The sequence below is a fragment of the Myotis yumanensis genome, unplaced genomic scaffold, assembly GCF_028538775.1.
Source record: "Myotis yumanensis isolate MYYU_CA2020_CCGP unplaced genomic scaffold, mMyoYum1.0.hap1 SCAF_9, whole genome shotgun sequence".
Taxonomy (NCBI): domain Eukaryota; kingdom Metazoa; phylum Chordata; class Mammalia; order Chiroptera; family Vespertilionidae; genus Myotis; species Myotis yumanensis.
In genome coordinates this window covers 47,300,989-47,318,035 of record NW_027223760.1, presented here as the reverse complement: position 1 = coordinate 47,318,035, position 17,047 = coordinate 47,300,989, and the positions used below count along the sequence as shown (strand labels likewise).

General features: G+C 40.8%; 1 pseudogene; it reads right to left on the bottom strand.

Moving 5' to 3' along the window:
- Positions 1-11,651: 11,651 nt before the first annotated feature.
- On the bottom strand, positions 11,652-13,088 carry LOC139015999 (annexin A11 pseudogene; annotated as a pseudogene).
- Positions 13,089-17,047: the final 3,959 nt, after the last annotated feature.

Below are 17,047 nucleotides of genomic sequence, written 5' to 3'. Positions count from 1 at the left end.
AGAATAGATACCCTATTATAAGGTATAAAACTTGATTATTTCAAAGGAAATCTTATCACTCATTACTCATTATTGAGAAACAAGTGTAAAATACATTCTCCTTTATCCATATCCCACCTTTTTCATTTTTGCCAGGACTAAAAAGAAAAGACTTAACATAGTGTTTCAAATATGAATTTTAAAGATGAAGAGCCAGAAAATTCCCTTTCACTTGGTTCTGTGTGCACAACTTTGATCAAGTTAGACCAGTAGGTTAGAGAAGGGTGCTACTGAAGCCACAGTAAAAGACTTTGACCCTTAACTGGTTGCTGACATTTTGTTCTGTACAATGACCTTGAATACAGACAAATAGCTAATTGCAGTCAGCTCTTTCACCAAGGCATGCAGGTGATCACAAAGTTATGCCCAGGGCACTTCAGCCCTCGGTTCAGAAACATCCTGTTTACCTACATAGACGACTTATTTTCATGGAACGTGCTATTATGTCTCTTCAGAGAAACACATGGGTTGCCAGAATTGGGGCTTATCTGATAGGTGAGTCAGATGGGACATACAAGAATTATTCTTCTTCTGAAAAGCCTCTCTAGCGGCAATCTGCCTATCCTTGTTGCAATGTTTCCCCTATCTTTTCTTACTTTCCTAAACACTACTTGCTCTGACCTTCACTTGGCAAACCTGGCTTTGTTTTCTAAGCCCTGATTTAAACATGGCCACCTGCTTCTGCTCTCCATCTTTCCTAGATTCTCCCCTTCATATTTGTATTCAAACCTGGTAACTGGACCCTGAATCTCTGTTACTTCCTCTGTTACTTGATTTAGGAGAGAGGGATGAGCCCCTCCACGTACATCAAAGTCTTCCAATGAAAAGAGCCCATGAGTGCCAAAAGGATCAAATGTGGAGGTCAAGTACTGAGTATTGTATTTCCTCACTTTGTATTGTAGTAGCATCGCATTCGTGATCAATCTGCAATAAAATCTTCACATGGATTACATGTATGGAAAGTAGGCATTGGGGAAATGCTTTCTTTCTAAAACACAATGTCCTGTCTCTTAGCCAAGCACACTTATTTTAAAGAGTTGGTATGCAATTAATGTATTTGAAACACATGACTGATTAAAAATAGCACCACTGTTAAGTTCTAGCTTTGTTCTTTTGCCAGTTTTGAAGTTCCATGAGAGCAAAGGATTTAACGATCATAGTAACAAGATAAAACTAAAGCTTATGTATGTTTGCCTGCTTTGTTTCATTGAACATGTCCAAATCTGCATATGTAATCCAATTGGGGACTGCTATAGGCATACATTCTCAGTTCCATAGATCATTTATGACATTTACATCACTCAAAGTTTTCTAATAGATTTTACATGTTAACTCTTTTTATTAGATGCACTTGTTTTCCATGGAACTGGACTTGATAATAACACAAAGCATGATTCAGAGGGTGGCTCAATAAAATAAACCTTTCTTTTTCAAGCTTACTGTACCCTAAACTTCTGAAAATTCGTTTTGACTCTTACTCTCTAGAACAAGTTTCTTTTCAGAAAAAAGAGGGGAAAAAAATGCTTGATCTGTTAAATTTTATTGGTTTGGGGTTTTTATTGTTTTGTTTTGTTCAGTTCTTAAAAGCCATTTCTGTCTTGCTGACTCATGAAACCAAATGTACCAAAATATTTATTTCCTTTGCTTCTCTACCCCTAGAAAAATAAAATAAAATAACTGTATTAATGGGTTCAATTAAAAATTTGTTGAGGACTTCACACTTACCCAAAGTGATTCTGTTGTCTTTAGTCAGCTCCATGGCTTCTCTTTTAGACTGAATGAATGATGAAAAAAATATTTTACCCTGTCTCCAATCCAGTCTAGACTCCATCCTGCCATTCTCTTTTCTCTCTTCAAATTCTCCCTCTTCATTCTCTCCCTTTAGGCTATAAACAGGCTTACGTTTCTCTGATACTAAAACTTTTAAAACAAATACATCAAAATAAAACAAAAAGCCGAAACCGGTTTGGCTCAGTGGATAGAGCATCGGCCTGCAGACTGAAGGGTCCCGGGTTCGATTCGGGTCAAGGGCATGTACCTGGGTTGCAAGCACATCCCCAGTAGGAGATGTGCAGGAGGCAGCTGATCGATGTTTCTCTCTCATCAATGTTTCTCTCTATCTCTCTCCCTTCCTCTCTGTAAAAAATCAATAAAATATATTAAATAAATAAATAAAACAAAAAGTAGCCCTAACTGGTTTGGCTCAGTGGATAGAGTGTCGGCCTGCAGACTCAAGGGTCCCAGGTTCGATCCTGGTCAAGGGCATGTACCTTGGTTGTGGGCACATCCCCAGTGGGGAGTGTGCAGGAGGCAGCTGATCGATGTTTCTCTCTCATCAATGTTTCTGACTCTCTATCCCTCTCTATAAAATCAATAAAATATATTTAAAAAAACAAAAACTAAACCTTTCTTTTATGTTCTCTCTCTCAATTTATAATCCTCTCATTTTTTAACTGGCTCACTCCTTAAAATGGTAATCTCTACAACTGATCATTACTGCCCTACTTCCAATGAATTCTTCCAGTTTGATGTCTTCCTCGCCATTCTGCAAAATGATTTTGGCCCTCTTCCTCGTTAATCTGTCTATGGTATTTGACCTGGTTGAACACTCCCTAGTGTTGGGAGGGTGCCTCCATCCTTTGGGCTTCATGTTTTTATGTGAAGCAAAGGCCACTAGGGTAACACTTACTTTACCCTGCACAGGGAAGGAGTGAATGTTCTGTTTTATGAGTGTGGGAGAAGGAGCAGACTTCGCTTCCTCAATAATGGGGAATGGTTTAAATGAATTATGATCGATGCACATGGTGGAATAGTGCTTCCTCAGCCTCTTCCTTGCATGGGAACACACATTCTTCCTTGCTGTCCTTGCCTGCCCTAAAGTAGTTTGGAGGCTGTCACTGACTGACCCTGTTAGACCCTACAGTTCCGTTAGCAAACCTGCTTAGCTAACAGAGCTAAAGGCACATCCTCTTACTTTTATTAATAACTAGGAGCCCAGAGCGCGATTCGAAATCACGCGGCGCCGCCCACCCTCGGGTCTGGCCCTGCCTCGCTCTCTGGCCCTTGAAGCAGCTGCGGCTTCTGCTGATCAGGCCCTCCCCCAGCGCAGATGAGCGGAGGCCCCTGCCACCCCCCCCCCCCCGACATCCACGCAACCTCCTGTCGGACCGTTGCGGCATCCCAGTTAATTAGCATATTTTTCTACTTTTATACATAGAGAGATAGATAAAAGTGGTTGATTTGCTCTCCATTTGTTTCTCTCAATTGGTCCCAAAGTCCATAGGATAGATAGGTGTTTTCTATTGGCCCCTCTCCTGACACTTCAAAAACCGGCTCCTTCAACCTCCTCTTGTAGCTTTCACGTCTGTCTGCTCCCTTTGCACATACGTGTAGGAACTATATTGTAGCATAAATTACATTTCATTTGATAATGCTTTTCTAGTTATAAAAGTAATTCTTGTTAGAGAAAAGATTTTAAGTAAAAAAAAAAATAAGTACAAAGATAAATGTAAAAATTTATCAATTTAGAACCCAGAGATCCTCCTTTAACATTTTGGAAGCTTTCCTTCTAGTCTTGTTTTCATAAGAGTATAATAAAAAATTATATATTTTAAAAAATTATAGTGTACATTTTTTTCATATCATTAAAAAATCTTCTAAAATGTGATTTTTAGTGCCTACATAATATTCCATTTTATGGATTTGTCATAAATCACTTAAACAATTTCTGATTATTGAACAGTGTTCCTCTTTTTCACTGTTAAATATACTAGCTATTATTTATTCATGTTTATTACATGCCAAGAGCTAGCTTATATCTTTTTACAAATATTGCCTAATTATTTATCACAGCAATCCAATGAGGAAGTGATGTTATCACCATTTTACAGGGAAGAGAATTGAGGCTTGGAGACTTGCTTAGTGCATAGTTAACCGGTGGCAGAGTTTAATCCCTGGCCCACCTGCCTCCAGTGCATGTGCTCTGAATGACCTCTCTATTTTCCCTCTCCTAGCACATAAATGATTGTAATGTCAACCATTTAGAACACTTTTTGATCACGCAAATCTATCATTTTTCAATATAAAAATCAGAGTATCAGATAAGCACACATTTTTTTAAAAGATTCAATCCTTACATTCTCAAAAATAAAAGATGAATTAAGAGCTAAATATTTTAAATATATATACAACCTGGAAGATAATACAAGAAAATATATTTGCAAATTTAATAGTAAAGGAGGAATAAACTGCAGAAACAATAAAGGAAAGGATAGACACATTTAACTACAGAACAAATTCAAACTCTAACAAAACACACCAATCAGTGGACACTGGGTGGCTTAGGCCGCCCAGAATCTAATTACCCTCCTTTAAGCAACAGCTGATTCCTATTTGCCCATCCACCCCTCCCCCACTCTCTGGTTCCAGGAAGGTCTGATGATCCCTGCTCAGGTAACAAAAGCAACGCACTACCTGACAGTGATTGTTTCAGAAATGGGCAGAAAATTCAAGTCAGAAATAATCAAAGTCAAATTCAATTGCTGGCTGTGCTTGACTTGTTGAAGTACGTTTTCCTTCTTCCACTGGTTCACTCCCTGATGAATTTGTATTTCCTATGACATTGCTTGGCATATAGTAGGCACTTAAATATTTGTTGAATGAATGAACTGAGATAAAAAGAAGCTAAGTCTTAGATGACATAATTTAAACCCTGAATCCAGTTGTATTTTACCACTGGTCCATCCCTGGGCATTTTAGCTAAATATAAACCAATACATTTCCATTTTTATTTAAACCAGTTTGAATAGACTTTTCTGTCATTTACAACTTGCTATGTTGTGTATGTTTGTGTTTCCCTAAAATGCATATGTTAAAAACCTGACACCCAAAGGTGCTAGATAAGTGTGGTGTTTGGGAGGTGATTCTGTGAGGAAGGTGGAGCCCTTGGGAATGGGATTAGGGCTTTTATAAAAGAGATCCCGTTGATCTTTGCTGTTTTATATAGCAATATTAATTTTTATTTCCCCTTGTACTTACTCTTCCTATTGTTCGTTTTTTGTTTATCCTGCATCTCCTCCTCCATTTGCTATTATTATTTTTTTCTTTTTTAGTGTAGGGCAGCTAGTGGCAAGTTCTCTCAATTTTTATTTGTCTGAACATGGTTTATTTCACTTTTATTTTTAAAGCATATTTTCACTAGCATAGAATTCTAGATTAGTATTTTCTCCCCAACACTTTGAAGATATCATTCCACATTTCTTCTGTCGTGCACTCTTTCTGTTGAGAATTTTAATTTTTGTTCCTTTAAGGTAATACACACTTTCCCCACCTCTGACAGCTAAAAATGTCGTTGCTTTTTATTTTCAGCCATTTTACTAAAGTGTCCATAGTTATAATTTTCCAAGCATTTATTCTTCTGTCATTCTGAGAGCTTCTTGAATAACTTTCAATGGTTTTGAACATTTTCAGCTATTTTTTCTTACTTATTGCTTCACCTCATTCTCTTTCTAGTTTCTTTCCAGAAATTAAGACATTTTCACTCTGCCTCCTACCTTTCTTATTCCATTGTTTTTATATTCCATTTTTTAAAATCTGTTACATTTTGGATTTTTCCCCCTATCTATCTTCTTGTTCTTTATTATTTACTTCAACTGTGTGTAATCTGAGGTTATTAATAAAATAATTAATTGATTAATTACTTTAAAGAGTTATTAATTAGCCAATTAATTAATTAAAAGACATTCCACAGAACTTCTAGCCCAGTGGTTCTCAACCTGTGTGTCACAACTCCTTTGGGGATCGAACGACCCTTTCACAGGGGTTGCCTAAGACCATCGGAAAACACATATACAATTACATATTGTTTTTGTGATTAATCACTATGCTTCAATTATGTTCAATTTGTAACAATGAAAATACATCCTGCATATCAGATATTTACATTCCGATTCATAACAGTAGCAAAATTACAGTTATGAAGTAGCAACGAAAATAATTTTATAGTTGGGGGTCACCACAACATGAGGAACTGTATTAAAGGGTCGAGGCATTAGGAAGGTTGAGAACCACTGTCCTAGCCCCTTCAACTCACATGGTGTATCCTCACAGGATATAAGAAGAAGTTTGCTACCCAGAAAAGAGTCCCCACCTGGCTATGCTGGCACCCTGATCTCAGACGTCAGCCTCCAGAACTGTGAGAAATGGATTGCTGTTGCTTATAAGCTACTCAGTCTATGGTATTTTGTTATAGCAGCCCCAATAGACTAAGACTGAAAATTGGTACCAAGAGTGGAGTTGCTGCTGTAACAAATACCTAAAAATGTGGGAGCATCTTTGAAACTGGATAATGGGTAGAGGCTGGACGGGTTTTAAGGTGCATGCTAGAGTAAGGATGCCTCTGCGTCCCTGCGGAACCCCCACACACTCTGGGCTGCAACAAATAGGAGGGCTACTGAGATGGGCCTTAAAGCCTGGAGCGTGGGCTCAGGTGGAGTTGCTACAGGTGAGGGATTCACCTAACTCAGCAGATACTGCAGGCGGGCCTGATGGCAGCTGGGTGGTGTGGCTTCCTGGCCCTACGGGGCATATTAAGATTCAACCATGAGATTCCAGCAAAGGTAGTCAGTTACCATTCTTGTGTTTATGCAAACATCAGGAATCTTGATTTGGCTTTTTGATAGCCATGGAGGAATTTTAAGAAGAAAAATCGTATTTCAATAGAAGTTGTTAAAGCTAAAATGGTTTCTTCCCCTTCCACCAGATCATTTGTTAAGATATGCCCAGTACGGGCCTCTAGCAAGGTGGAATAGAAATGCAGTCCGTCTCATGATTGAGCCGGAAGTTCCAAGACAAAGGGGGGGAATGAAAGGGCGAGGGCTAGGCCCTCCACCTTGCCCCAAGGTAAAGGCTAGGCCCTCCACCTTGCCCCAGGGTAAAGGCTACACCCTCCATCTTGCCCCAGGGTAAGGGCTACGTCCTCCATCTTACCTTGGCCACATGCTTGGCAAGAAGGTTCTTCCCGGAAGTCTAAGACTCTGCTAGCCACACCCAGGAACAAGACATCGACTTACGCCTGGCCAATCGGCAGAGCACAGTCCTTTCTCCTCCCCTTACTCCAACCTTCCCTTTAAAACCCGTCTCTAGGCGGGGTTCTGTCTCTCGGCCACTTGGTTTGCCGTTGTGTTGGTGAGTCTGGTGGAGGGGAGCTCAAGCTAGCTTGAAATACAGATTCTTATGCTTTTGCATCGGATTGGCTGGCTCCCTGATGTGGTTTCTTAGGAATCTTGAAATCTGGGCATAACAATTACTAAGAAATATATATATCAGGAGGTTATTCAAAGCATTATCCTGCCAAATATTAAATGCCACATACTTTGAAATAAAGTATTTATATGCACACTTAAAAAAAAAAAAAAATAAGGTGCATGCTAGGAAAAGCCTACCTTACTGTGATAGGACCAGAAAGGGCAGCTCTGCGGAGAGCTCAGCTGAGAAGAGCTGTAGTGAAAGCCCCAGTTGGCTTCGAGAATACCCAAGTGTTTGTTAACAGAATGTTGATAGAAATATGGATGATCAAGTTCATTCTGTTGAGGTCTCAGACGGAAATGAGAAACATCTTTCCTGCAGGAAAGACCATTCTTGTTATAAAGTGGCAAAGGGTTTAGCTGAATTGTGTTCCTGTCCTGGTGTGTCATGGAAGGTAGAACATGAGTGATGAAAAGTGGGTATTTGGCTTTGAAGAAATTTCTAAGCAAAGTATTGAAGGAGAGGTCTGGTTTCTCCTAAATGCTTATCGTAAAATTCAAAAAGAGAGGAATGATCTAAATGTGGAATTGTTAAACAAAAAGAAAGCAGAATTTTAAGAAAATTCCCAGCCTGTCCATTCTAAAGGAAATAAGAAAGCTTGTTTGGGAGAGAGCAGAGAGTGTGGCCGATTGTTACGGAGATTGATGCGGAAGACAGGAGCTATTCTCAAGGTACTGGAGAAATTGGTTGGCCATCTATACAAGAAGCCAGGATCTGTTGTTCAAAACAATGGCAAAATAACCTCAAAGGCATTTCCTACTGGCCCTACCATCACAGGTTCAGAGTATAAGGACCTGGGAAGCAGATTGATCTCAAAAGAGGGGCTTTTGGCTGCTTCACATTGTAGGCTTTGCTCCCAAATGCCCCTGCTAAACTCCTTAGGTGCTGAGGAAGGGGGTCAGGATGGGCAGTAAACCTTGGTGGAATCCCTGCAGAACCGAGTGGCTGAGCCCTGAGGGCATGCATATTGCCATTTACATTTGGGAAGATGGAGCCTCCAGAGCAGCAGGTTCGGAGGGAGAGGAGCCACTGCCAGAGTTCCTACTAAGGCAGTGACCGGAGGAGCTGTGGGGGCAGGGCCACCTGAGACCCCAGCCCCAGAGAGGGGCAGGCACGGGACTCCAACCTGTGAGAGCTTGCCGCCTGGGCTGCATCCTGTAAAGCTGTGAGGGTGGGTTCACCCAGAGCCTTGGGGACCTGACTCACACCCTAGTATGTCCAGCGGGTGGTACCTCTGCCCCAGTGGTCCTTAAGGTTTTGGACTTGCTTGGAAAATATGAATGCCTCACCCATATCTGATTTAGATGAGACTTTGGACTTAGACTTTTGAGTTGATGCTGGAACAAACCAAGACTTTTGGGATTGTTGGGATGGAACAAATATATTCTGCATGTGAGAAGGACCTGAATTTTATTTGGCGGGGAGGGGCAGGGCGGGCAGAGGTGCAGGGTTGGAATTCTGTGGTCTGAATGTTTGCTCCCCCCAATTCATATGTGGAAATCCTAACCCCAAAAATGATAGTATTAGGAGTTTGGGCCTTTGAGGAAGTGACTAGGTCATGAAGTCAGAGCCCTCATGAACATGGTTGATGCCCTCACAAAAGAGACTCCTTCACATGGAGGCATAGCAGCACCAAGGTGCCAGGTATGAACCAGGAAGAGGGCTCTGACCGGACCATGCTGGCACCTTGATCTTGTACTTTCCAGCTTTCAGAACTGTGAGAAATCAATTTCTGTTGCTTATAAGCTACCCAGTCTGTATTAGTTGAACGAGCTAAGACACAACTAAGAGTGTTAATAGATACAACCAGGTTCAAAGTTAAAGGACAAAGAGAAAATACTTGCTACATCTGTAACAGACAAAAGAACATTAAAGGACTTTTTCAAATTAATTAAGACAACTACCTATTAGAAAAACAAGCAAAGGAAATAAACAGGCAGTTTATAGAAGAAATATGCCTGTGAAAGAGTTCAACATCTCTTTCATAGGCATAACCTAGGAAATGTAAGCTAAAACAACAATGTGATATAATTTTAAAATATAATCAGCAAAATTTTAAATATTTTATAAGATCCAATATTCATAAGAATGTAAGCAGTCTCTTTTCTATAATGTTGGCAAGACAGCAAACTAATAAAGCCTTGTTTAGAAGACAATAAGGATTATCCATCAACATTTTAGATGTGCATACCTTTCAGTCCAGGAATTCTACAACTAGTTAGTCCTGCCTTCACATTGGAACCCTAGCCCATGCTTCCCTCGGGCCACTCTCTCTACTCCAGTATTACCTCTTCAGCAACTTTTGAAACCCATACCCCTCCTTCCTCTGAAAGCGATAAAAAAAAAAAACACATGAGCTTTCTTCCTGGGTTGGGCTCTCTAAGGTAGTTCCCATCACAGGGGCTTGGGTGCTAAGGTGTTATAGCTCTTTTTAGCTCTATACATATACATCCTTTCTCCTACCATTCCCATAGAGAAGATAGCTAGATGTTCACTTTCAAATAACAAAAGCCACTAATGACTCAGAATTACGTATGGAGAAATGTATCATGCGGCTATTCAGGCACAGGAGATAAATGACTTTAAAGCAAAGTTTTTTTTTCATTATAGCATTGTTTGTTAATAGCCCAAAATTAGAAACATCCCAAATGCCATTAAAATAAACTGCTTAAATAAATGATGATATGTCTATACCATAAAACATTAGACAGCTGTGAAAAAGAATGAGGAAGCTTTCTTATACCAAAAGAGAAAGAAGCCCAAGATAAATAAAAAAAATACCTCACACACAAAAAAAGCAAGGTGTAGAATGGTATGTAAAATATGCTACCTTTGTAAACAAATGAAGGTAAATAAGAATCTATATTTGTTAAATAAGAATCTATATTTGTTTTTGCTTGTATATGAAGAAACTATGGAAATTTACAAAAGAAATGAAAGACAGTGGCTCTCAGTGGGAGGGGCTGGGTGAGAATTGGTCAGATGGAGGACAAGGATGGTAGGGAGACTTTTTATCGAATAACATTTTATATTATTTGGTTTTTAAATCATATTTATGTTATATCTATTAAGATCTTCAAAAATTTTCTTCTCTTAAGGTCAAGTTCTTCCCATGGGGCCATGCAAGTGAAATCCTTGCAAGTTAGCTTCCTGGCCCCATGGAGTTTTCCCCATGCCCAGGAGTTTTCTCTGGAGATTTGTAAATTCAGTCAATGTAAATGGGTATAGGACAGACAGGGCACATGCCTTTTCTACCTAATCTCCCTTTGCCCAGGATAACCTGCTTTGCACACCTACAAAGACACGTGCAAACATAATAACATGTATCATGCTGACATAGATAATACTCCTTTGGCTACAAATACCTGAAATTCAACTCAAACTATTGTAATCATACTGAGATTGCCCATGAACATCAAGGACAGTAGAGCACTTAATAACTTCTAGGGTTGTTGGAAAGATGAAATAAATTAATGCACATTAAAATTATTTAGTCAAGCACCTACTTCATAGTAAATAGAAAATAAGCATTAGTTGTTATTATCATTGGTGGCCATTTTAAAACATAATATTTGTTTCTGTACCACATGTTTGAATATTATTTATAGATTGCGCAATCTATTATACAAGTTACAAAATAAGTCTCAGGTGTGTTGTTGTTTTTTCCAGAGCTGACTGACTTTAATTTAGAAACAGCTTTTGGCTACCACCATTCAGGTTTAAGGCACATTCTCAACTACAAGAACCCCTGCCACTAGCAGGGAGCTGGTTTGTTTTTGTGTTTTACATGGAAGAAGGAACAGACGACTTTCTGGTCTTGTCTTTTTTTTTCTTTTCTTTTCTTCTCTTTTCTTTTCTTTTCTTTTCTTTCATTTCTTTTCTGAAAAGCAGTGAGTTTGGCAATAACAAAGCTCATGACGCATTCTCACCAGATCCAGATTATCCTTACAGATCTCCCCTCAGTGAGGACATGACGCTGCCCCACCTGACCTCTCTCACCTGAAATGTGTGTGGCAACAGAGGGACTTGTATGCACCTGTCTGGCAATGACTATAAAAAAATACCTCCAAATAAATATTAAAATTACATGACTAAAATGAAGCCCAGTGTCTCAGCTACAAGCAAAGGGGAATGAGTCAGGAAACAAAACATCTACTTTAGCAGCAAGAGACTGAGGGGTGGGGAGGAAAAGGCATCCTGAGAGAGTCCCCAGGCCCTTCAGCAGGAGCACAACATAAGATCAGGAGAGGTGAGTGGAGGTCAGGGCCAAGGCTCCAAGGACTGTCAGCACTGGGATACCTGGGGGGTTATTTTGTGGGTTTAATGGAAACAGACATTCTTTTGGCCTTTTCCTGGCACCACTGTTGCTGGCAAGTGGACAGAAGTGAGTCACCAGTCATCACTCTGTCCTTGCCACCACAGATCTTTAGCAGAATCTTCCAGTAATCCCCCGAGGTGTCTCCCATGATGTCACGGTACAGCGATTGATGTCCAGGAGGTCCATCTCGCTGTGAGATACCATGATATTCATCAGGGTCTGGCCTTTTGTTCCTACTCCCCGCTTGGCCCAAAGAAGGCAGGGGTATTCTTGAGACATTTCACCACAGTCAGCATGCCTTGCTTCAGGTCCCTGGACATATACCAGCAGATGCTCTTCTCAATGTCTTGACCTGTCAGTCACTGATACTCATTGAAACTGCCATCAGGTGGGCCAAGCTCCTGGAGCACAGGACTGCATTGAACTTGGACCCATCTGTTCCCAGGAGGACATATCTGTAGAGCAAGCAACATGTCCATATGTGTGCTTTCATCCTCGATCCCCCTGAGAGAGAGATGAGGCGTGCTGGAAGTGCCCTGACATGTCGCTGTGAATGGCCTCCTCCGGGGTCTTTTCAATTTTCTTTGGTAGGTTCTGCTCAATTCCCGGCTGTGCTTGCTGCGGGAGGCGAGGCTCTCCATCAGGAAGGCTTCATCAGTGCCAGCCCCTTGATGGCTTCCTTTATCTCATGAACATCAAAAAAGACTGGGGTCTTCGTCATGGCCAAGATGGTCTTCTCAAAGTTTCCTGACAGTTCAGGCTTCAGATCTTTGATCAAATCCTTCCCTTGCTTAAACTGTTTTGAAGGACAGGAGGATCTGCTGTCGCTGCTTGGGGAGCGACTCCCAGGCAATCCATGATGGCCTGCTCCTTAGTCCCAAAGCCTTTCATAACCCTTTGCAGGACTATGGCCTCTTGCAAGGTGTCAAAGCATCTGAGATGGTGCCTTGCTTTCCAGGTGGGCTGAGGGCACAGCAAGGGTGATGGTCCCAGACCCTTAGTGTCCTGGGAAGCTTAGTACCAGCTATTGCTGCAGTTGCTGCTGCCTAGGAGGCGGCATTGGTGGCTGCCCAGGGCATGTCATTGGCTGATGCCCAGAATAGGCCTCTGAGGGCTGCTGTCCAGGAAGTGGCATAGGCTGGCCTGGTACAGGGGTCCCTGGGTATGGCAGGTCTGAAGGCATCCCAGATGGCAGGTTTCCTCCAGGGGGCTGGTACATTCCATATGGAGCAACTGGCTGCTGGGTGGAAGGGGGCTGCCCAAAACTCCCAGGGGGATAGGAGGGTAACCATCCCTGGGACCCAGGGTATAGGTTTGGCACGTTGGGTATCATGCTGGACTTGTTGGCTGCCATTCTGGAGAGGCAGTCCTGGTTGAACTGCCCTGTGTATGTAGTTGGCCAGTTATCCAGCCCAATAGGGGGCATGTTGGGCCAAAGAGTAGCCAGCATCTCTCCAGGGGCCAAGACCTAGTACAACTAGTGGGGGAGCCACTGCAGGTTGGGAGTAATGTGAGTAGCTCATGGTCAAATCTGGCCACTGGTCTTCGGGGTGAGAAGCTGAAAGGGGCGAATGGGGACATGGGGGTCTGGGGCACACCAACTTGGGTCAGTTGGAGCTCTGTCCCGCAGTAAGCCTTAGATTTTGAGGTCTTTTATTTACACACAAAAATCTCTATAGGGCAAGACAAAAAGAAAAGTCCACAATGAATTTTGAACTCTAACTTTTAAAATGGTTAGAGAAACTTGAACCTCCAAGCATAATTGAGACCAAGAGTCTATGAAAATGCCAAACAAGAGAAAATAGGGGATTCTAAATGGTGCTTGATAAACACTCATTCAATATCGCAAATACTCACGCAGGAGACGACATGATTTGATTGGGCAGCAGTTATTGTTAAGGGAAAATAAAGTGGAAGAAACTGAAATATTTAGGTACCTATCAAGAAGTGATGAAAGCCAGCTGTGGGGAAAGATTCTGTAAGGGAGCGTTTCTGTGTTACAAAGGAAATAGCTGTCCATTGTCAAGGAGGGAATCGGTGAGATGGAAAGCAAGGAAGCCTACCACAATAAGATGCCGTATTCAAAAAAGCTCTATTCACATATAAACTCAACATTTTCTTCTTACTGTGCCGTGGTAGGAAATTTTTCTTCATCACTCGTATAACTGAACATGAAACTTTTGTGGCTGTTTTAATATTTGCATTTTAAAATACCTCCTGGGATTCCAGGAACATATTATGTTGTGTCTATCATTCCATGGCTGCATTTATTAGCTGGGATGGGGGTGGGGAGGATGTCTACAGCAATTTTCAGAAGATGGTACTTCAGTGCTAAAGGCTGAATGTCTAGACTCTGACACATTTGTGACAACAAATAAATAAGTGATTCTGAATTATTCTTAACATACAGGGGTGGGCAAAAGTAGGTTTACAGTGGTATGTAAAAGTTTATTCTTGTATTATTATTGATTAATTATTGGATTATTTCTCTGTATTACAACTGTAAACCTCCTTTTGCCCACCCCTGTATTTAAATATTGAACATTATTTATATTCTGTCAGATCTGTTGGCATCACCTTTCTTGTAATAAATATAATGTGATAGTTGATAACAGCCACTGGCTATTATTACACAAACTTTCTGTGTTTTTTAATTGAATTTATTGGGATGATATTGGTTCTCAAAACCATATAGGTTTCAAGTGTACAACTCAATACGATATTGTCTTCACACTGCATCGTGCACCCATCACCCCAAGCAGAAACTTTTCTACCCATATTTCCCCCCACCCCCTTTTTCCCACCTCACTAACCCCCCCACCACCACTTTTCCCTCTGGCCATGACCACACTGTTGTTTGTGTCTGTGTGTTATACATATATGTTTTTTGGTTAATCCCTCCACCTTTTTTCATCCAGTCCACCAATCCCCCTCCTGTTTGTCAGTTTATTTTGTTCATTAGATTCCACACATAAGTGAGATCATATGGTATTTGTCTTTCTCTGACTGGCTTATTTCACTTAGCATAATAATCTCCAACTCCATCTATGCTGTCCCAAAAGGTAAGATTTCCATTTTTGTTTTTTTTATGGCCGAGTAGTATTCCATTGTGTAATGTACCACAGCCTTTTTCTCCACTCATCTACTAATGGGCACTTGGGCTGTTTCCAGATCTTGGATGTTAGTTTTAAGTAGTCCATTAAAATATTTTACTGTAAAATGTGTGACAACTAGAATATGGGACTGACTGTACACATAGCCACAGTTAAAGTTTGTATATCATATGTTTTGAAGCAGCATTATAGACTGGAAAGCTAATGATAAGCAAACTAAAAGTAGCTCCTTTCAGATATTCATTAACAACATTGTGACAGTTAATGTCATGTGTCAACTTGATGGGACCATGGGGTACCTAGATATTAGGTTAAACATTATTTCCGAGTATGTCTGTGAAAGTGTTTCTGGATGAGATTAACATTTGAAGCAGTAGACTGAGTAAAACAGATTGTCCTCTCCAGTGTGGGTGGGCCTGGTCCAATCCATTGAAGATCTGAATAGAATAAAATACGAGTAAGAAAGAATTCTCTCTCTCTCTCTCTGCCTGACTGTCTTTGAGCTGAAACATGGGTCTTTCACTGCCTTTGGATTCAGACTTGGAATGAAATGTACACCCTTGGCTTTCCTGTTTCTCAGACTCAGACTGGAGCTACTAATATACCATAGGCTCTCCTGGGTCTAGACTTCTCAGCCTCCATAATAAATCTCCTTGGAGATAGATAGATGAGAGAGAGAGAGAGATTCCAATTAGTTCTGTTTCTCTGTTTCTCTGGAGAACCCTGAGCACAAACATAAAGTACACTGGGGCCTTGAAATCAGACTAGACATCATGAAGGAACAGACAGTCTTGCAAGATTTCCAGGACTTCCTGTGTTCAGTTAAGGCAGCAATGCCACGAGATGAGCCTTTCTTGTTTATTTTTATACTTCCACTTCCTGTCAAGTGCTGTTAACCAGCGAATTCAGAGGTGCATGAACATTTAAATAAACTCAAAGTGTGCATAATTATGAGTTTAATACCCCTCCCCCAACAAATTCAATATCTTTAGACATTTTTGTGATGTAGTCGATCAGCCGGCCAAAGTTTTTCTTTAATTCACAGGTGATCACCATTGCCTCTCTCATTTCTCTGAGGATATATGTAAAAGGTAGTGTTCTTTCTCAGAGAATAACTATAACATCAAAAAATAACACCTGTCAGTGCGTTATGGCTTCTACCAAATTCTGGCCCCCAGGCCAGCAGCAGCAGGCTTCCCATGTGAGTTTATTGGACATAACATGTAAAATCTTGAACTCCATTCCAGAACTTTAGGATCAAAAACTCTCTAAAGTTTGAGAACCACCAACTTACATAATCATTTCATAAGCATCATCTCATTAAATCCTCGAAACATGAGTTTGGTACTATTATTCCCATTTTACATAAGAAGAAAATATGGCTCAGAAAAGCTTCAATGGCTTCCAGTGATCATACCAGTAAATGGCAGAGCTGAAGTTTAAACCAAGTTCTGTGACCCCAACCCAATGCTCTTTCCACAATATTGTAGTTCTCTCCTCAAGCAACTCAAGTACATTCCTAACATGTACCCCCACTGCCATCTAGGGCTGGGGATACTTTACATAATAACTCCACATCATAGAAATGCCTAACCTAGCAGTGATGGCGAACCTATGACACGCATGTCAGAGGTGACACGCCAACTCATTTTTTGTTGTTGATTTTTCTTTGTTAAGTGGCATTCAAATATATAAAATAAATATCAAAAATATAAGTCTTTGTTTTACTATGGTTGCAAAGATCAAAAAATTTCTATATGTGACCTGGCACCAGAGTTAAGTTAGGGTTTTTCAAAATGCTGACACGCCGAGCTCAAAAGGTTCGCCATCACTGTGATAGGGGAACAACAGAAAGTGGCCCTCTCAGGGAACTCCTGTGTTTTCCCCCCATTTATGAATGACAATGAGGCACACAGAGAACTGGAACCTCCAAATGTGTGGTTCATTAACAGTAACAGTACATCCTGTCCATCTCAATTCTTTTCTAATGCAGACAAATTGCTTTCCACTCTGGTTCCTCCCTTCTCAGATCCCAACCTGCCTAACACTCTTTAAAATGAGCCAATGCCCAATAGATAATTAATGTTAAATAGAAGTGCCTTCAACAGCCATATGCCTTCTCTCAGAGAGAGAACTACCCCCAACTTCCCCACCCTCTACAAAAAGTAGAGAAGATGAGCAAGGGGGAAAAAAAACAAAAAGTATTGATAATTACTCAAGAGCCAGCTATAATTATGCAAATTAGGATGAGCAATGGTGAGTTCATTTAGGA